The 22,188-nt window shown below is 38.5% G+C and overlaps 1 pseudogene; it reads left to right on the top strand.

The window, feature by feature from the left end:
• Nucleotides 1-1,466: 1,466 nt before the first annotated feature.
• LOC142605652 (linoleate 13S-lipoxygenase 2-1, chloroplastic-like) lies at nucleotides 1,467-20,899 on the top strand (annotated as a pseudogene).
• Nucleotides 20,900-22,188: the final 1,289 nt, after the last annotated feature.

The following is a 22,188-nucleotide window of genomic DNA, read 5'->3' as shown; positions in this document are numbered from 1 at the left end:
CACCCAGAATTTTTGTTTTCTTTCAACTTCAGAGTGTGCATCTAAAATAGGCATCCAACTTTCGAACAAAGTTTATTGTTTTTTACCTCCCGACTAAAAAATTGATGGGAGTGGTGTAACCATATGTAAACCAATAAGAATTTGCTATCAAAATAATTTGTAAAAATGTTATAAAAAATTTTATGAGTATAACATAATTCTTAAAAGAATCAATGATATTGTTAAAGGAAAACAAAATATAATTTTATAAAATAAAATTGCTAAAATTAGTACACACATATATAATAATATCTTTGTTAAAAAAATCTAAGGGGTCATTGCCCCCTAGTCCAAGAGTGGTTCCATCAATGACAACAGGTATTTATTTTTTTTGTTTGTGTGATGGCCGGGCATGCGACGAACACAACACGTTAAGACAAGCGTATTATATATTGATTCAAATGTATATAAGTTGACTACCAATGTTTCCAAGTCGTTCACGTCTTCACAGAGCTTAGAGTTTATCAGTATGTAAGTGCTACTTTGACATAATCTAGTGCAATACTGCAATCTCTACCGACCATATTCATTTTCAATACTTATTTGAAAAATATATGCACGGCATCCTGTATATCTTTCCTGTACTCATATTAGAGAAAACTGCGAATTAAGTACCAAAGTCTCTAAAAGGGATTAAAGATATATATATATATATATATATACACATATAGTTATCCTTCAAAAATAAATTTAGACAAGTGATCTAGGAGTACAATGTGCATGACCTAAGAAAAGAAATAAAAAAGAAAAAAAGAAACAACTATAAAATATGGACGACTGAAATTATAAAGTTGCATTAAAATCCATATCATGAACCTATTAAAGGCTATCAAAGCCTGATATAGTGTGGTCCTTGTGGAATGGCAACGATTCCTGCAAACCTCCCCAAAGTAGAAAGAACTATAAAACAATAGAGGCGTTCTAATAACGTTATAACTGCCACTACGGTATAGTAGTGATGTTCATAATCGCCACCATAAAAAATACCACTATAGCCCAAAGAGACTTATAGAGGCGTTTTTAGGACTTCTAATTGCGTTTCATGAACTCCACTATAAACCCAATTTTTTTTTTTTTTTTTTTTTTTTTTTTTTTTTATGGTGAATGAAAATGGCAAAATAGTCCCATTTTACATAATTTATTTGTCTCCATATTTCATTCTCTCTTGAATATGGAGAAACAGTCTCGAGTCCCTACTTAACGAGAACAAATTTGGTTCTCATGGTCAAACTAGCTGACAATAGCGTGTTATATATCATGGCCATGAGATTTTTCAACGTCCCATCTCTCTCTCTCTCTCTCTCTCTCTCTCTCTCTCTCTCTCTATATATATATATATATATATATATATATATATATATATATATATAAGTCCTTAGACCTTCCCAATTCTTGTGCAACAATAGTATACTTTCCTTCACCACTACTCAAATAGACAAATACTCTCACACACAAAGTTCCTTAGTAAAAATGTTCATAACACAGCTTCACCAGTCACATTCCACCCCAAATCCATTCCTATTGCACTTGCACAAGGCATTCATTGATGGCAATAGCAATGGGAAAGGGAATGGGAATGTTTCACGTACAATCTCAGTGCACCACTCATTTCACAAAAAAGGCCAAAAATGTTGGAGTTCGATCCATGGCTAGCTAGTAACATAAAAGCTGTAGCAAGCACTACTGATGATGAAGAGGCCAATTCTGTGAAAGCCATTGTTACTGTGAAACCTACTACTGGTGGGTTAGTTTCAAACCTTGGGATAGACCGAGGGCTTGATGATATAAAAGACTTGCTCGATGAAACACTCGTCTTGGAGCTTGTTAGTACAGAGCTTGATCCTAGTAAGTACTGATTTGTCGATAGTATGGAAAGAATTTGTCGTTCTTCCCACATAGTTCTCTCTCTTCTTTCTTGTAAAAAAATTATCTCATTTGATGGTTTTATGGAGCATCTATCTCATATGTGGATTTAAAAGGTATGTGGAGCCCATTAAATATGAGATAGGTGCTACATGAAAGATAAAACCATCTTATGAGATACTTTTTCTTTTGATGTAGAATATTATGAATCAACTTTAATTCAAATAATATTTCCTTCTTCAATATGAATAAGTAGAAAGTGAAAGATAAAACCATCTTATAAGATACTTTTTCTTTTGATGTAGAATATCATCAATCAACTTTAATTCAAATGATATTTCCTTCTTCAATATGAATAAGTAGAAAGTAAGCTGACAGTGAGTTTAAATTTTATTGAATGAATCATATGAGTGTATATTACTAATTGAAAAATATAATTTTTTTTTTGTATAAAAAAAAATTCCCACATATAATAATCATATTCAAATATATAGTCCAAATAAGCTTCATCTTTAATTGGTCAAAAAAACGAAAGAGGACACTTAAAGTCAGAAGCTTGTATATCACATCATTCAAAACAGCTTGAAGTAGCTAGTCCCTACTTAATTGATCTGATTCTGCAATATAAATTCTTGCATTTCTATCCCAACAAATATATATGGTATATCATGGCAACCAAAGTAACGTTTAGAACCAAATGCTTCATCTACTCTTTACTTTTGAAATTGGAATTGCTAATTTCGCTCAACATTCCAATCCTAATTTGGTCTTCTAATTACATATGTTTGTTGAGAAGAACATTTTACGATCACATAGTGATTAATGCAGTCAAAATGTATATGGCAACTTTTCTCCAATCTGCTTTTACAGAATCCACATAACATATTTCTACCATATCCTAACTTTCACGTTCATCTTTTAAATATTAAACCAACAAATTAAAAACATATCAGTTTTCCTCAAATGTTCATCACAAATTAGAACTAACTCTACACAAACTTGACACTCTTACAAAGCTAATCCCCCAATACAGCTTGTCTTTCTTGCTTCAAATAATAGACAAACTCTCAATTCACAAACGTAGGTATTATATATTTAACCCCAAAAGATCTATTGAAATAAAAGCTTGAGGCAATTTTTGACATAAACACAGAGTACACTTAGAGTTTGTTTGGAATTAGATGAAAAGTTTAGCTTATTTGAGTTTTTAATTTTTTTTTGTACTATTCATGAGTTCTATTGTACTATTCAGCTAGCTTCTAGCTTCTAACCTTTTTTTTTTTTTTTTTTTTTTTACACTTTCAACAAAAAGTTTTTAGTTTCAATTAAATAAGCTGTTTCAAACAGACTCTTAGTGCTACTTTTGTAGATGTTAAACCGCTTAATATTTTTTTTATAAATATTTTGAAACTCTTATAGTCATACTGTAAGTGCACAATTGTACCCGGACCCAAAAATGAATGTTGGGCTCAGGCCCAACGAGCCTTATATAATAAGATTTGTAGAGTGTGGGCTCGAAATCTAGGTTCGGGATGTTGAAAATTCAACTAACAGGCTAGAGTGTTACAATCCGTGCAAATGATGAACAAATATGACAAATAGATCTCCTCGGATGTAAGCCGAGGATGGTTTATATAAATACTGTCTTTCCAAGCCGAAGTTTACAACTTTTAGTTCTTTTTTAGTTTTTGGAGCCGATCCCCTTTTCTCATTCCTCTCTCATCTCTTTATATACTTCTTCCCTTTTACTGTTCATCCATGTGTCATACAAATCTTCCACTTAGATACTTGTCCCATCTGCCACCTTCTTGAAGTCTTCAAACAATAGCGAGAAAGCTTAATCCTACTGTTCATAGGTCATTTCCCCATTAATGCGGCCAAGAAGGTAGATGTAGGGTCTTTAATGTGGACGTAGCAGCCTTTTCCCTAGATATTTATCTCACATTCTTGCATCTTAGAGGGTGCTTGGATCACCCTCTTATCTATCAGTTTTTCCAGGACTCTGCCTTTAACCTTCTTGGCAAGTCCCAGAGTCATCAGTGGACCTGTCTGAGGAGACACTTATCCTCGGACAACTCCTCGGACCTCTGTAGTATAGGCTGACCCGTGGGCTTAGGGATCCAATGACAAAGACAAACTGGTACCAATTGATCAAGCCCAAAACCCATTTGTTTATTTAATAACTCTTACCCCCCACAATAGTCCCTCAAAACTTTATTTTTCCCTCCCATCCGAGGAGAAAGATAGAGTTTTGAACCAAACAGTACACATTCCACATGCTCCATAGACCGCCACGTGTGTGGAGGTCCTTTCATTCCCTGAAAATGCCATCTGACGCTTCGAATCCCGGAACGCGCGCATTTATGACTGCAAGTTACATCATGTTCCCCACGTTCAACGGTGAGATGAACATCTAACGGCCTAGGTCGCCCCCTAAAAATTTGAGCGAGACAAATCTAATTTCGAGGCCGCCTCTCGCACGTCAAAACGCTTGGAAACCTGCGTCTTCATTCATTTCTTCAGAATTCAATCATATCAAAGTATCGATCATCCTCTTTTCTCTCTAGAAACTTGTGAAGACTCGCATAACCAACTCCAGTAAGTTTTTACTTTCTTCGCTCTTCCCTTCTCGGATTCTATCCTCGGCTCCACTCTAAACTTCTTTCCTTTTTTAAACTCGCATTTTCGCTTCTCCTAGGTGGCTAGATTCAAGTGCCTAGTCGATACCGACGCTAGGATGGAAGGTTTTAGGGCTAAATACCAGATTCTCAGTGACGTAGGTCTAAAATACTGCCTAGTTGAAGCCGTAGGCGGTGCTAGGAAAACGGAAGAAGTAATCATCCCTATGATTGCCTTCATAGAAGGTGGGATGACTTTCTCCATGAGAAATGTGACCAGCGAATACCTCCGTAACCATAGGTTATGCCCAGACCAATGCGCGCTAAATGTGTTTAGGGTCTTAGGTAGCGTCAACGCTCTGAACGAGCAAATGAGTCTAAACCTCACATGGCACGATGTTGCCTTTATGTACGAGTGCCACAATCTCAAAAACGTAGGATATTACATTAAGTCGCGGTCCAGTGTAGTTAGGCTAATTTTCTGTCTGCCTAAATCCAACAAAGGCATGAAGGACGACTACCTCATCGCCTCAGGAAACTGGCATGACGGCCCTCACTGCCTGGTCGTATGGGAAGATCCAGGTCTGACTCCTTAGGAGTTAATTTCCTTAACCCGTGATTCAATCCCACTGTCTTTTACTGCTTTATTTCCTATTGTACACTGTTGCTTCTGGTCTTCACATTTATCACTGATTTGACCATGTTTGTCTCCTCGGATATCTTTTCTCGCTAATAAGCAACACGTATGCCCACGCCTAAGCTTTTACAACGTCGCCGACCTAAATCGCATCCTCCACTTAGAAGTCTTTGTGAGTGAAGATTTACAAGTGAGAGCAGCACACTTGATATTAGGATACGATCTTATATCAGTGGACTTCCAGGAGATAGAAAACACTATCATCGCGGGGGATAAGCGTCGTAGAAGGATAAATGTTGCAAGACTGGGCTTCCTCTTTGACCATGATCTTCTCGACGAACCCAACACTATCCTGTACACACGCCCCATCGCAGCAATCCCTTTTTCGGCGCACTCTCGGACGACCGCCGCCCAGGAAGAGCAAGCGTCCTCGTCGCACTCGTTGGACGAGGAGATAGACCAGTTTCAACTTGAGGACGTCGAAAGGCCTCGAGGAAACCCATTTTTCATACTCTCGGACGAGGAGGACGAGCTCGCCGAGACTTCCAGGATAGCAGGTTTTATAGTTGCCTACCCCGACTCCAGCTCCGAAGAGGAAGAGATGGACGCGCTAAAAAGACTAATGCACAAGAGGGGCGAGAAAGTCGCCAAAAAAGGAGCAGGTGGATCTCAAGTCCCTCCGTCCTTGGCCCCACCCCCTCCTTCCTCCGATCCTAAGCCTCCCGTTGCAGAGCCCAAGAAGAAAAGGAAAGGTGAGGCCGAGGAGGCAGATGGGGAGAGGCAGAAGAAGCTGAAACAACAACAACAACAACCCCAGCAGCAAAAACTTAACAAGGGCAAAGGACGTGCCCCCCCAGTGGAAAGCGGGGAGAGCAGGGACCTCACCGAAGTGCGCCAAGCACCAGCTACCTGGTCTCCCGAGCTTAAGATGGACAGGGAACCAATCTCTTCCCAGTCCAATATTAGGGCATTTTAACAAGGCCATGCCCTCCGCCTGGCCGATGCCTTGGAACGTCCCCTTCTTCTGCCTAAGGACATGGAGGCTCTGGAGAAGATGAGCCAGCCCCATCTGTTCCTTTCGCTAAAAAGGGACTTGGCCTTGGTAAATTTTTGATCTCATCTTCATCGCACTTAACTGTTAGGAGACATTTTTATTCATTTGACCCTTTGATATTCTGTCACAAGCTGTCCAAGAAGTCTTTGCTGCCAAGAAGTTCGTGGAGGATTCTCGAAAAAAGGCTGGGCTGGAACTAGAGCTTCGATTGGAGATTGAGAAGTTCTTAGGTTAGGCCCTCATGTAAAATGAGAAGCTCACCACACAACTGGCGGAGCTGAAAAGAGAAAAAGATGGTGTCGAGGCCAACCTAAGAATGATGAGGACCCAGGTGGAGGGCAGCGCAAGCTTCTTCGTCAAAAGGATGAAGAGTTATCCAAAGCTAAGCAGGAGCGCTCTAACTTGGAGAAGGAGCTTGCTAAGATGAAGGACGAAGCTCGTGCCTTCAAGGATTCACTGGAGGTCGTGAAGACAGCTACTTACAAGGAAGGGGTGGTGATGACAGAAAACCAGCTGACAGAAGAGTTTGCGGCGTTGTGCCGAGAATACTGCCAGCAGGTTTGGGAGGAAGCCTTAAGTGTAGTAGGGAATCCTTCAACTTCTAAGCTGAGGAAGCCCGAGAACATTTGGCTTCCCCTAAACATCCAGGAGATAGAGGAACTTCCTCCTATCGCCCCCACCCCTAAGACAGCTCCTTCCATGCCCCCTCCTGTGATCCTAGAGCCCATTCCTGCTCTTACAGAACCTGCGAGTTCCAATAAAGAGGAGGAACAGGGTGAGCCCATTGTCCCTCCATCAACTGCAACAGAAAAAGGAAAACAATTCCTATCCGCCTTTGAAATGGAGCTAAAAAGCACTGAAGCGGCCAGTACTTCTGAGCAGGATCCTCATTCAAAAGTTTAGGACCGAGCCTAGGACCTTTCCCTCCTTTTTTTTCTTTTTTTGTTATGTAAAAAAGACTTTTCTTATAATGTACATTTAGAAGTAATCAATGAAAGATTGTCTTATTTAATATCCACTTGAATTGTACTTTTTAGTATAAGAGTTCTCACCGGCCTAAGAAGATGAATGAGTGGAAGAGCTAACTCCACTTTCAATATTTGAAATATCATAACTTAGAATTCTCATCAGCACAATGATGCACGACTGACGTCCTAACTTAGAATTCAATTTGAGGCATAAAGTAATTAAAATACTTCATCAACATCTCAACATTAATACGACATGGATTTTTTGCTAGCATTTCTAAAGTAAAGTGTTCAAGGACCTGACATAAACAAACTTTGTCTTGATGATAAGTACGATATCAATTTATACAAGGTACATGGGCCGAGAACCATACATATCAAGGTGATACTTAGAATCTGTAACTTGAAACGTTAATTTCACCAAAGTATGAGATCTGAGGACCCTGCATTACCAACTTTCTGCTTGATACTTAAAAATTTGTAACCTAAGATGTTAATTTCCCCAAAGTAGAAGGTCTGTGGACCCGGCATAACTAAGGTTCTGTTTAACAAATGTTAAGACATCAATTTCCACAAGGCATGTGGTCCGAGGACCATGCACGTCCAAGTTTCTGTTTGATACTTAATAATATATCAATTTCCGTAAGGTATGTGGTCCGAGGACCAGGCATTACCAAGTTTCTGTTTGATATTTAAAAATAATAACTTATAAGCCCAAATACATTCATAATTTGAACCACGAATGACAAAAGTGCCTTTTATTAATAATAATACCTTCGAAGATTGTTTACATTCCATGGGCGTTGTACAATTTTTTCATCTAGATCAGCTAGCCGATATGACCCTATGCCTGCTACAGAAATGATCCGATATGGTCCTTCCCAATTTGATCCTAGCTTTCCCCAAGCTGGGTTTTTGGCAGTACTCACAACTTTTCTCAACACCAGATCCCTAGGCGCAAGTGGCCTTAGCTTCACATGGGCATCATACATTCGTTTAAACTTCTGCTAATAATAAGTCATTTGGACCATGACGGTCTCTCGCCGTTCCTCAACCAAATCCATGCTTTTCTCCAGGAGGCCATCATTATCTTTTGGACTAAAAGAACTCGTCCTTAGCGTGGGAAAACCAGATTCTAAAGGTATTACTGCCTCGGCCCCATAAGTCATAGAGAATGGTGTCTTTCCAGTGGATTTGCGCGGTGTAGTTTGATACATCCATAAAACATGTGGTAGCTCCTCTACCCATCTACCCTTCACGTCTTCCAGCCTCTTCTTGAGCCCACTGACTATGACCTTGTTAACGGCCTCGGCCTGCCCATTTCCCTGAGGATAAGCTGGGGTAGAGTATCTGTTTATGATGCCCATATCACTACAATACTTCCTAAAAGCTCTACTATCAAATTGAACGCCATTGTCCGAAATGAGTGTGTGTGGTACCCCGAATCTAGTGATAATATTCTTCCAAATAAACTTCTTGGAGTCGATGTCCCTAATATTTGCTAAGGGTGCAGCCTCGACCCATTTGGTGAAGTAGTCGGTTCCCACGAGTAGCCACCTTTTGTTTCCTACCGCCCTCGGAAAAGGCCCTATTATGTCTAATCCCCATTGAGCGAAGGACCAAGGATTAGACAAGGGATTAAGGACTCTCCCAGGTTGATGAATGTTGGGAGCAAACCTTTGGCATTGGTCACACTTTCTCACGTAGTCTTGAGCTTCCCTCTGCATATTGGGCCACCAATATCCCTGAGTCAGAGCCCTATGGGCTAAGGACCTTCCCCCAGTCCTCGTGCAATTCTTCCAAAAGTGCCTCCGTTGACTCGGGGTGCACGCATAACAAGTATGGTCCAGAGAAGGAGTATTTATACAATTTCTGATCCTCGGATAGCCAGAAACGAGGTGCCTTTCGATGAATCTTATCTGCTTCAGACTTGTCCTCGGGAAGAATGTCGCTTTTCAGAAAAGATACCACAGGGTCAATCCAACTAGGCCCAAGTCTTATCAAATGGACATGGATGACACTTGTAGTGATCAGAGTCGGTTCCAGCAAGTCTTCGACGAGAATAATCCTAGGCAATCACTGAGCCGAGGACGTCGCCAAGGTGGCCAGTGAGTCTGCGTGTGTGTTTCCACTTCTGAAAACATGAGAATGGATAAAGGAATCAAATTCAGATTGTAAACGTTTGACCTGGGTCAAGTACTCTTGCATTCTTGGATCCCTAGTCTCCACGGTCCCCATCACTTGGCCGACCACTAACTGAGAATCCGAGAACATATGAACTTCCCTTCCGCCCATCCTACGCACCATGTTTATACCGACCAAGACTGCTTTGTACTCGGCCTCGTTATTAGTCACCGAGAAGGCTAATCTTAAAGATTTTTCGAAGACAATTCCCTCAGGGGATACCAGTACAAGTCCGACACCAGATCCCCTCTGGTTGGCTGCCCCATCTACGGATACCTTCCAAATTAGAGGTCCTTTGTCCATGATCATGCCAAATGATTTTTCATCCATGTGTGATTCCTTCGCAGTTTCTTCCAACAGTGGTTTAGTAAACTCCGCCACCAAATCTACGAGAATCTGGCCCTTCACCGAGGTGCGCAGCATGTATTTGATATCAAAAGCTCCCAAAATAGTTCCCCACTTAGCTACCTTTCCAAAGTAGTTAGCACTGCGTAACACTGACTTGAGAGGCAGTTGGGTCAAAACCACGACGGTGTGGGATTGGAAATAGTGAGGAAGCTTTCGTGTAGCATGGACTACGGCCAGGAGTACTTTCTCTAAGGGTAAATAACGCACCTCAACCTCATTTAAGGACTTACTGACATAATAGACCGGTCTTTGCATCCCGCCGTCGTCCCTTATAAGGACCAGGCTGACTGCATGGATGGCGACAACTAGGTACGCAAACAGGATTTCATCAACCTTCGGCCGAGACATAATGGGTGGCCGGGAAAGATATTCCTTAAATTGCTGGAAAGCTAAAACGCACTCCTTGGACCATTGGAATCCTTTCCATTTATTCAACAGTTGGAAGAAAGGCTTGCACCTGTCAGCTGATCGAGAGATAAATCTGCTGAGAGCAACGATCATTCCGGTCAACTTCTGAACTTCCTTTGGATTCCGAGGTGGCTGTAAGCCTTGGATGACTCTGACCTGCGCCAGATTTACCTCTATTCCTCTATGAGTCACCATGTAGCCTAGAAACTTTCCAGAACCTACCCCAAAAGAACACTTTGAGGTGTTAAGGCGCAGCTTGTACTTTCTAAGTATTTGAAAGGTGTCGTCCAGATCTTTCACGTGCGTGGGTATTGTCTTACTCTTCACTACCATATCGTCCACATATACTTCAATGGTTTTTCCAAGTTGTGACTCAAACATTCTGGTCATCATCCTTTGGTAAGTAGCCCCTGCATTTTTCAATCCGAACGGTATCACTTTATAGTGATAATTCCTTGTTGGAGTAATGAAGGCAGTCTTCTCCTAATTGTCCGCCGCCAATGGGATTTGGTGATAGCCCTAAAAGGCATCTAAAAAGCTCATCCGAGGATGTCCGACCGTGGCATCCACAAGCTGATCGATGCGCGGCATCCGGAACGAGTCTTTTGGGCAGGCCTTGTTCAAATCTGTGAAGTCCACACACACTCTCCACTTTCCATTCTTCTTTTTCACCACAATTGTATGCGCTAACCACTCCAGGTAGAAAACTTCTTTAATAGCCCCGGCCTTCTTGAACTTGAGCACTTCTTCTTTAACAACCTCGGAGTGCTCTTTGGAGGAACGTCAAGGTGGCTGCCTTCTAGGAACAATAGCAGGGTTGACGTTCAAATGAAGGCAAATGAAACTTGGGTCAACCCCTAGAGCCTTATAGGGATCCCAGGCAAAAACATCGATGTTGTCCTTTAAAAACTCCATCAATTCCATCTTCTCTTGGTGTGGTAAACATACCCCAACTTAAAAGAACCTTTCGGGATCATCAGCTATCAAAAACTTCTCCAAATCTTCACACATGGTCTCCTCTGACGTCACCGCTTCGGGCGCATCTAGAGTCGTTAATTTCTATAAGTCCTCTCTGGCCGAGGACTGATGCAGTACTGCAGCAGATATGCATTGTCTTGCCACTGATTGGCTACCAAGAATTTCTTCGATGAATTCCCCTGAAGGGAACTTTACTTTAACATGCAAGGTGGAGGAAACAGCACCCAAAGCGTGCAACCAAGGCCTGGTGAGGATGGTCGTGTATGGGAAATACGCATCAACCACGATAAAATCCACCTCGACCGTTTTTGAGCCAGATTGTACAGGCAATCGAATCTGTCCCTTTGGTATGACAGCTTTACCTTTAAAGCTTATCAGTGGCGAGTCATAAGGAGTGAGATCCTCCAGTTTCAACCTCAGCCCCTTGAATAAGTCAGGGTACATGATATCCGCGCCGCTGCCTTGATCGATCATCACCTTTTTTATATTATAATTCCCTATCCATAGAGTGACCACCAAGGCGTCATCATGGGGTTGGATGGTCCCAACCTTATCCTCCTTTGAAAATCCCAAGACAAGCACATTTCCTTTCAGCCTCTTCGGCTTCGCGCCTGACTCCTCGGCCTGGGAGTGCGAAACTGCCATCACTCTGGTGGGACATGAACCGGTCCTGCCAGGTGCAGTGAAGATAATGTTTATTGTTCCCAAGGGCAGTCGAGATGAGTTGTTCTTCTGATTATTTGAGCCGGATTGATTGACTTGCCTATTAGGTTGGTATAAGTGCTGCTTTAATTTCCCTTCGCTAACAAGCTGTTCTAGATGGTTCCAGAGAGTCTGACAATTCTTAGTCGTATGACCCACATCCTGATGATACTGACAGAAAAGATTCTGATTCTGCTTCGCAGGGTCCCCCACCATCTTACTAGGCTATCTGAAGTAGGGTTCCTTACAGACTTTCTCTAGTAGTTGGTGCACTAGTTCTCAGAATATGGTGTTAACTGTTTGAGGAGTAGCTGAGCCAGCCTGCCTAGAGTAATCTCTCCTCGGCTTACTATTGTGATACCTGTCCGACCTGAAATCTCTTCTCTCCTGCGAGATAACCTTTGCCTTACCCTTGCCCTACTGTTGATCCTCTTCGACCCTTTTGTACTCGTCTATACGGTCCATGAGGCAACGTACACTCCGTACGGGCTTCTTGATCAAAGACTTCCTCAAGTCATGATCAGTGGGAAGGCCCACTTTAAAAGTATTGATCACCACCTTGTCAAAATCCCCATCTATCTCGTTGAACATTTCCCAATATCTGTCGGAGTATGCTTTCAGCGTTTTCCCCTCCCTCATGGCCATAGATAATAGCGAGTCCAACGGTCGAGGAACTCTGCTGCATGTAATGCACCAAGACGTGAATGCCCTAGTAAGTTCCCCGAACGAACTGATAGACCACGACTTTAGCCCATTGAACCATTTCATAGCGACAGGTCCCAAGCTAGAAGGAAAGACTTTGCACATCAAGGTTTCATTGTGAGAATGCACTGCCATCCTCTGATTAAAATGGCTCACGTGCTCCACCGGGTCTGTCCGGCTGTTATAAATAGTAAATGTGGGCTGGGTAAACCGCCTGGGGAGCCTTCCATTCTCAATTCTGCGTGAGAAGGGCGACTTGGAGAGTTGGTGTAATGCTCGGCTCATAGTGTCATTCCCCAAGCCCCTAGAGGGGAGTTTTCTGCACTTGCGACCCGCTAGGTCATCCTTATCGCAAGAGGAGGTTTTGCTAGGGGGCGTCTAGGACCTTGAATTGTAACTGCTTCCCCGGGATTCCCCCGAAGAAAGATCGGGTGGAGGTGAAGTCCGCCTTCGTCTGACACGGCGCAGCTTCTTCTTAAGGTAGTTAATCTCCCTTTGCATGGCATTGGCATCATCCTCGTGGGAGGCACTACCTCCAGTGTGCGTATGACTCGTGCCAGGATGTACAGTATGAATGCTTCTCTCTCAATCCCTTTGGTGCTCAAGACGTTTAAAAAGATCTTCGGGCTGCGATCCTTGAGATTCTGCGTGATGCAAACCCAAGTTTGCCATGATGTTCCAATTCCTTCAACGCTAGATTTTCCACAGACGGCACCAATTGTAAGTGCACAATTGTACCCGGACCCAAAAACGAATGTTGGGCTCAAGCCTAACGAGCCTTATACAATAAGATTTGTAGAGTGTGGGCTTGAAATCTAGGTTCGAGATGTTGAAAATTCAACTAACAGGCTAGAGTGTTACAATCTGTGCAAATAATGAACAAATATGACAAATAGATCTCCTCGGATGTAAGCCGAGGATGGTTTATATAAATACTGTCTTTCCAAGCTGAAGTTTACAACTTTTAGTTCTTTTTTAGTTTTTGGAGCCGATCCCCTTTTCTCCTTCCTCTCTTGTCTCTTTATATACTTCTTCCCTTTCACTGTTCATCCATGTGTCATACAAATCTTCCACTTAGATACTTGTCCCATCTGCCACCTTCTTGAAGTCTTCAAACAATAGCGAGAAAGCTAAATTCTACTGTTCAGAGGTCATTTCCCCATTAATGCAGCCAAGAAGGTAGATGCAGGGTCTTTAATGTGGAGGTAGCAGCCTTTTTCCTAGATTTTTATCTCACATTCTTGCATCTTAGAGGGTGCTTGGATAACTCTCTTACCCATAAGTTTTTCCAGGACTCTGCCTTTAACCTTCTTGGCAAGTCCTAGGGTCATTAGCGGACTTGTCCGAGGAGACACTCATCCTCGGACAACTCCTCGGACCTTTACAGTATAGGCTGACCCGTGGGCTTAGAGGCCCAATGACAAAGACAAACTGGTACCAATTGATCAAGCCCAAAACCCATTTGTTTATTTAATAACTCTTACCCCCCACACATACCATGATTAAAGTTACACATTTTATTTATTCTAGAAATGCACATCAAATTTTATATAAATAGAATGTCATTCATTATATATAATAATATGTAAACTGATATTTTATGTATAATTTTATAATAAAGCAACTTGAAAATTAAAAAATTTATATATAATATAAATACTGATCATTGATCAATAACTTGAAAATTAGACATTAAATATTTTGCAAATGTGGATTATGAAGAGTATAAGAAGATAAGGTAATTAATCCAACAAAGAATTTATAAAATAAAAAAAAGCTTTCTATAAAATTATTAAAGGATCGTGTAATATTAGAAAGAGGAGTTGTAATTAACTTAAACCTAACACACGCTCGTGTTGTGATATTTATGTAACTCATTCTTTGCATAATTTAGTAGTATTTCCGCAAACTATATGTAATATATTTGAATGTTTTGAAGGTACGAGATTAGAGAAGGATACAATTAATGTATATGCACATAGGACTAGCCAAGAGGAGGCAGAGGGAAATATGAGTCCAGTTTTGAAGTTCCAATAGATTTTGGGCCGATTGGGGCTGTTTTTGTAAAGAATGAGCACCACAAAGAGATGTATCTTCAAGATATTATCCACAATGGCTTCCCTAATGGTCCTGTTCGTGTGAATTGTAAATCATGGGTTCATTCAAAATATGACAATCCTCAAAAAAGGGTCTTCTTTGCAAACAAGGTCCACCTCTCTCTCTCTCTCATAAGCATATTTTATATGTACATATATACAAACATATAAATAGGATATAAACTCGAACTAAACATCATATTTACAAATTTATTCACAAATATATTATTATATTTGAATTTATATTTGAGTCTCTCTCTCTCTCATAAGCATATTTTATACGTACATATATAAAAACATATAAATAGGATATAAACTCGAACCAGGCATCATATTTACAATTTTATTCACAAATACACTATTATATTTGAATTTGATTCATTTAATAATTGAGTTTAAATTTTAGCATTACATTCGTTTGTTGATTAAAAAAATGAGAATATATAATTTTATTTATAGTATTTTTATTACATTGAATACGAATGGGTTATGAATAGCCCTTTATATATATTATATATTTTACGGATAAAACATTTAATAATAGGTAACCCAGTAACAGGCAACCCTATAACAAAGTTTGTGGACTATCAATTTTCCATATACTAGATTTAAAAAAAAAAAAAAAAAAAAAAAATCATACACTATGTAAGTGCAAGTGGTCCTTTTATTTCACGCATTTTTTATACGTAAGAAGGTGGTCCTTATATTTACACGATTGTTTTTTTATTTTATTTTAAGAGTGGTCCATTTCTTTCTTTGCCATTGTTAATATTGAATGGTCCATTCGAAATTTGTCTTCATGGTTGTACTATTTTCTGAATTCAGTTTTTAAAATTAACCAAGTCATAGAATAATAAAAAGCGAATTAAACAATCACAATTGTTATTTTTTTCCTTAAATTTTGCATTCCATATCTTTCTTATTTTTGTAATAAGGAAAAACATCACATCCAAATGTGTGTGTTTTTTCCTGGGATATGTGAGTTACAAGTAAAGAGTACAAAATTTAAGATTTCCCATATCTCTTATCTAGCTAATAGTCACAAATTCATGATCCGACTTTTCAGCGTATCATCGTCAAAAATATCCACGTACTTTGAAACACCATGATTGAATATCATGCATAGGATCAACCAAAGAAAAAAAGATGAATTCCAACCACAGTTCTAATTATACCCATTTGCATTATTCTAGCGAGATGTGGTCCAGCAGAGAGTTTGAACCGAGGCTTTTTGAGGAAAAGTAAAATTTCAAGCATATCATATGTCTATTTGGTTAGGTGTTTTGGGAATTTAAAAAAGTGTTTTTAAAACTCAAAACACTATTTTACAATCACCTAACCGAATTAAACACAGTTTTTTAACAATTTATACAAACACACCCATAACATAACAGCAATGGTAACCTAACACACACACACACACACACACACACACACACATATATATATATATATATATATATATATATATATATATATATATATATATATATATTGTGTTCTTATATTAAGGTAACCTATTGAATTTTCTTTTGGATTGTGGCTTGTATATGTTTGGTTGTGAAGCAGTCATACTTGAGATCACAAACACCAGGAGGACTGAGGAAGCTAAGAGAAGAAGAGCTTGGGATTTTACAAGGTAATGGCCAAGGAGAGCGCAATGTTTTTGAGAGGGTGTATGATTATGATACGTACAATGATCTTGGAGATCCTGATACTAATGTCGACCTTAAAAGACCAGTACTTGGGGGAAAAGAGCACCCTTATCCTAGATGTTGTAGGACTGGGCGCCCACGGTGTGACACAGGTACCAAATTACCATATATACATTCAATTTTACTTCTTTTGCAGGATTAGTGGCCATTAAAAAAGAGCTAGGGAAATAGAAACTCTAAAAGCAAAATAATTATACTTTGGTAAATATGTTGGACAGAAGTGTTGGAAATATGACACTTAGACAGTGTCAATGTCACCTCCAATCAATGAAAAAATGGTTAAGATCATTATCTCCTATGTTTCTTTTTAATCAATGACTTCGCAAAGTATGCATGTGGCATATATAGTAGGTAACCTGTAATGGATTATGTTCCTCTCTGCTTCTGGCAACATATTTCTAACAAGAATAATAAAGACAAAAATAATGATAATATAAATTTGTTGCCTTGGTGGCCCCCACGTTTGAAAAAATTATAAATTGAGATATAAGTAGGATTTTGAATATTATCATATCCTAGAGTTTCAGAACATTATATTAAAAAAATAGCAAGATAGAATGAAATATAATATTGTTACCAAATAAATTTAACCATTTTTCACTTTTGTAGTTCATAACTTACCGAAGTAGCTGACTATGAATGATAGTCAATCACTTTTATATAAACTCAACACTTACAATAATCTACTTTAACAAATTGTGCTAAAATTTATATAATAGACTCGCTCTTTATTTTTTGAAAGTCTCGATGAGATGCTTATATGATTTTTTCATTTTTTTAGGGTTCAAGAAACAAAAATTAAATATAAAAAACAAAATAAATTAGCATAAAAGTGTAAATTAAGCCCTTTCATTCATATACTTGATCCTAACCTATATATGAACAATTGCTTTATATATACATAGATCCATTGTTTGAGAAAAGGGGGAGCAACATTTACATTCCAAGGGATGAAGCCTTCTCGGAAGCAAAGCAAGTAGCATTCTTAGCAAAGACTGTACGCTCAGTATTGCATATAGTAATACCAACCCTAGAGACTGTAATCATCGACGAAGACCTCAAATTCCCCAACTTCACAGCTATGGATTCACTTTTCAATGAAGGAGTTAATTTGCCTAGTCTAAAAAATGAAAACAAAGGGTTTCTCGAAACCCTTTTGCCTCGACTAGTCAAGGCTATAACTAATACAACAGATAATGTGTTGCGCTTTGAGGCCCCAGAAACAATAGACAGTGAGAAAAAAAAAACTCATATATATATATATATATATATGTGTGTGTGTGTGTGTGTATATATATATATATGCAATCTTTGACATTGCTATTTATTTTTCTGTTACTCTTTCTCTAATTATATGGTTTTTGTGCATGTAGGAGACAAATTCTTTTGGTTTAAGGATGAGGAGTTCGCTAGGCAGACTCTTGCTGGTGTCAATCCACATAGCATAAAGTTGGTCACGGTATGATAAATTGACATTTACTTCCAAAGCATTGTGCATAAGCGTTCATAATCCTATGGTATGGTATGCACATATAAACATTTTTTAAACAATACAACCAAAACAAAAAATCAACGTGTCACGTTACATTGTTAAAATGATATTTTGTGATCAACAAATAATAAAAATGATATTAGTGATACGTTCATATGAAAGTAATATTTGCTCTAATAATAACCATTGTTTTTAAACTTGGATTGGACCAGCTAGTCTAACTGGGTTAACCAAGAATTGGTCCTTGGACCAGTTCTATAAGAACCCGGTTCACCCATGTCATTATTTTAGTAATAATTGATGAAAATATGCTGCTTGCAAGTGAAATAACATCTCCAACATGCAAACCATTGTGCCATGCACATCATGTTGGTCAGGAATGAAAAACTAATAAATATAAACCAATTTAAGCATCAAATATATTAGAAAATTAAATAACACATCACGGTTTAATCTTGGTTGAACCTCGGTCCGACCTCAAATACCTTGAATCTCTTCTTTTCCCAGTTCATTAAATGGTCCGTGTTTCAAAACCATGATAATAACTTGTTACCTCATGTAAAATTCATTAAGATTGCTTGTAAAGAAAAAAAAAATCAAGGTCAATTGCCCCTAAGGGAAAATATATATTAAAACAAAAACAGATATGAGTCTTTGGAAGATATAATCATGAGAGCACGCGCGCGCGCGCGCGCACACACACACACATATATATATATATATAAGGTTAAAATTACAATTGAAAGTAGGTAAAAAAAAAAAAATATATATATATATATATATATATATATATATTATAATGAGGTGTTTTATGCTAAAATGATGATCAAGCATATATAAAGCAAGTAAGCAACACATGAATATCATGCAGGAATGGCCATTGAAGAGTAAACTCGATCCTAAGATCTATGGACCGCAAGATTCAGCAATTAGTATAGAATTAATTGAACGAGAAATGAAAGGCCATTTAACTGATAAACACTATGACCATTTAAATATTGATTTCATTCTCACATAAATTTGTATACATGCTAGGCCATAAGTCAGAAAAAGTTGTTCATTATAGATTACCATGATCTATTTTCACCATATGTGAGTAAAGTAAGACAAATTGAAGGCACAACTCAGTATGGGTCACGAACACTGCTCTTCCTAACCCCAGATGGCACATTATGGCCCCTAGCCATTGAATTGACTCGGCCACCAATGGATGGGAAGCCACAATGGAAACAGGTTTTCACACCTTGTTGGGATTCTACAAGTGTATGGCTTTGGAGACTTGCCAAAGCTCATGTCATTGCTCATGAGTCTAGTTATCACCAACAAGTTAGTCGCTGGTATGTTCCACTTCTAAATTTTGTTTACCATTTGCTTATGAGAAATGCTATAAAAACAATATTTTTCCCTTTTTCATTTTTATTGACATGGTCGATCAGGATTGGAGAATTCTTCACTGAACCAATTTATAATACATCAATCACAAAACCCCGTTTCAATATATAATTTAATCTTCAATGGAGAGAATCATTTTCCCTAAATTTAGAACTCTGGCTCTCCATTCTTCATATTATCATACCATCTATACTGAAAGGACTAGAAATTATTTTGCAGGCTAAGAACTTATTGTGCTACAGAACCTTATATCATAGCCACAAATAGGCAACTTGGTGAGATGCACCCAATCTATAGACTGTTGCACCCACATTTCCGGTACACTATGGATATCAATGCTCTCGCTCGAGAAATACTTATCAATGGAGGAGGGATCTTTGAGAAGTCATTCACCCCTGGCAAATACTCTGTGGAGCTTAGCTCCTTCGCCTATGATCAAGAGTGGCAGTTCAACCTACAGGCGCTACCAGTTGACTTAATTAGCAGGTACTTTGAACTAACCTTTCATAAATAAGGAACAACTTAAGTCATGATTTCTTATGATGTTTTCCATCTAAGGTTTATTGTGCAATTCCTAAGTCCTAACACTTTAAACTGTCAACAAATAAAAATTCTTCTCTTTGATTGTATAGCACTAGTATGACTTAATCATTTTCAACTCATTTGACTAAAATAAACACAAAATTTAAAATATCACTTTTTTCTAAATATAATTGTACTTTATCATTTTTTTATTAAGTAATACATACATACTCTCTCCTCCTCTCACATTAGGAACGGGTTCTATGGTAGGACCCACATGTGGAGCCCACCTCTCATGTGAAAAAGTGAGCATTGCTCTCGAATTATTTAATAATTTTCCTTTTTTTGTTTTTTGAATGCAGGGGAATGGCTATTGAGGATCCAACAGCCCCACATGGCCTAAAGCTCACAATTGAGGACTACCCTTATGCCAATGATGACCTCCTCCTTTGGGACTCCATGAAAGAGTGGGTGAGTGACTATGTCAATCACTATTACCCTAACCCAAGTCTCATAGAATCAGATCAAGAGCTCCAAGCATGGTGGACAGAGATTAGAATAGCAGGCCATGGTGACAAAAAGGATGAACCATAGTGGCCAGTCCTCAAAACGCCAAAAGATCTCATAAGATCATCACAACAATAGTTTGGGTGACATCAAGACACCATGCAGCAGTAAACTTTGGACAATACATTTACACAGGCTATTTTCCTAACCGACCTACTATTGCTAGAACTAACATGCCCACTGAAGACCTTTCCAAATAAGCATGGAATACCTTCTTGAAAAAACCTGAAGGTGCACTTTTACAATGCTTCCCTTCACAAATGCAAGCAACAAGAATGATGGCTATTATGGACATACTATCAAGTCATTCACCAGAGGAGGAGTATATAGGGGAGAAAATAGAGCCAACATGGGCTGAGAACCAGGTTATAAAAGCAGCTTTTGAACGGTTTAATGGGAGGTTGATGGAGCTTGAGGGGACTATTGATGAGAGGAATGCAAACAAGGATTTGAAGAACAGAAATGGAGCTAGGGTTGTGCCATATGAGCTCTTGAAGCCATTCTCGCCTCCTGGAGTGACTGGAAAGGGAGTTCCATATAGCATTTTCGTTTGAAGTTGAAATATTGTATTGTCAAAGATTACCTCAAATTCCAACACATTTCATATTGAAAATTATAAGAATAAGAGGGCCAAATAATTTTTTGTGTATCTACATTAATTTCACATATGTAGGTGAAAAACTAGAGCTTTACATCATAAATGCATTGGTATTGTTAGAGAATTAAGGCTTTGCCTCAAGTGAGGGGCTTCTCTCAGCATGGTGTTTTCTTTCATATAAGAAGTCTAGTAAGTCAAGACATATTTCACAACAAATTTTACAATTGTTGATGTGACAATTTATTGATACTGAATAATAAAGTGTTGTCAATAATAAACTTATATAGGAATAAAATTTTCAACTCAACAAATGTGAGATTTGTTGTGAAAAACAATGTACATGTACTTAATTATACAAAAACATATTTTTGGTTCCTATATTTCAAGACTATATCCATTTTGGTCCTTATGTTTTTAGAACTTTCAATTTGATCCTAGAGTTTTTGAAAAACTTTGGAATGACTATCATTTTTTTTCATATCTCAAGGGAGTTTGGTGTAATTTTTCCTTAAAATTTTTTAATAGAACATTACAATTTACCGCCTTTTAATTTTGTCATACTACAATTTAATTCACAAGCTTTAAATTGCTACATTTGACCTTTAAAGTTTGGACTAAAATGAAATCATTAGACTTTCAATAATGGTGTTACAATACCGATAGGTAATACAGTGGTGAAGAGAACATTGGGGTGCTGAAGAAAATGGTGATTGTGAAATTTATAGGCGATGGCGGTGGTGATTGTGAGTTGTGACTTTTGTATCCTTACAAGATAAAAAAAGGGAGTCAAAGTGAAAACAAATAACAACCGCTTGTATTGCGATGTCTCTATGTTCTTATGATCTTATCATAAGAAAAATTTTATGAAACACCCTTACATAAATTGCTTGTTGGCAGATGCAACTTCCAAAATAATCAGTGATTGCACAATTAATCATTGTTGTGAATGCATATATAGTTTACAGTTCATGTTAAGTTTCTTAAGGCTTCTTGACTACTATATGTATATGTCAATTCTTTCAGCGAAGTCCTTTTCTTTCCCCAAAACAATTTCTAGGAGATGGATACGCACAATTAGCAAGCATTAATTAAGCCATTAGCACTTAGAGAGAAAAGATTTGGCTAAGCCCCACCAGATTGACAAGATGAACTGGGTGAGTCATCAATATCAAAGCACGGAAACGGTGTGAGCCTAGTATTTCATAATTGATAGTGACAATTGTTTGATTTTCACCATGAAAGAAA

Source organism: Castanea sativa, chromosome 8 (assembly GCF_040712315.1).
Source record: "Castanea sativa cultivar Marrone di Chiusa Pesio chromosome 8, ASM4071231v1".
Classification (NCBI taxonomy): Eukaryota; Viridiplantae; Streptophyta; class Magnoliopsida; order Fagales; family Fagaceae; genus Castanea; species Castanea sativa.
The sequence above is the reverse complement of the archived record's forward strand: the minus strand, read 5'-3'. Positions and strand labels throughout refer to the sequence as shown.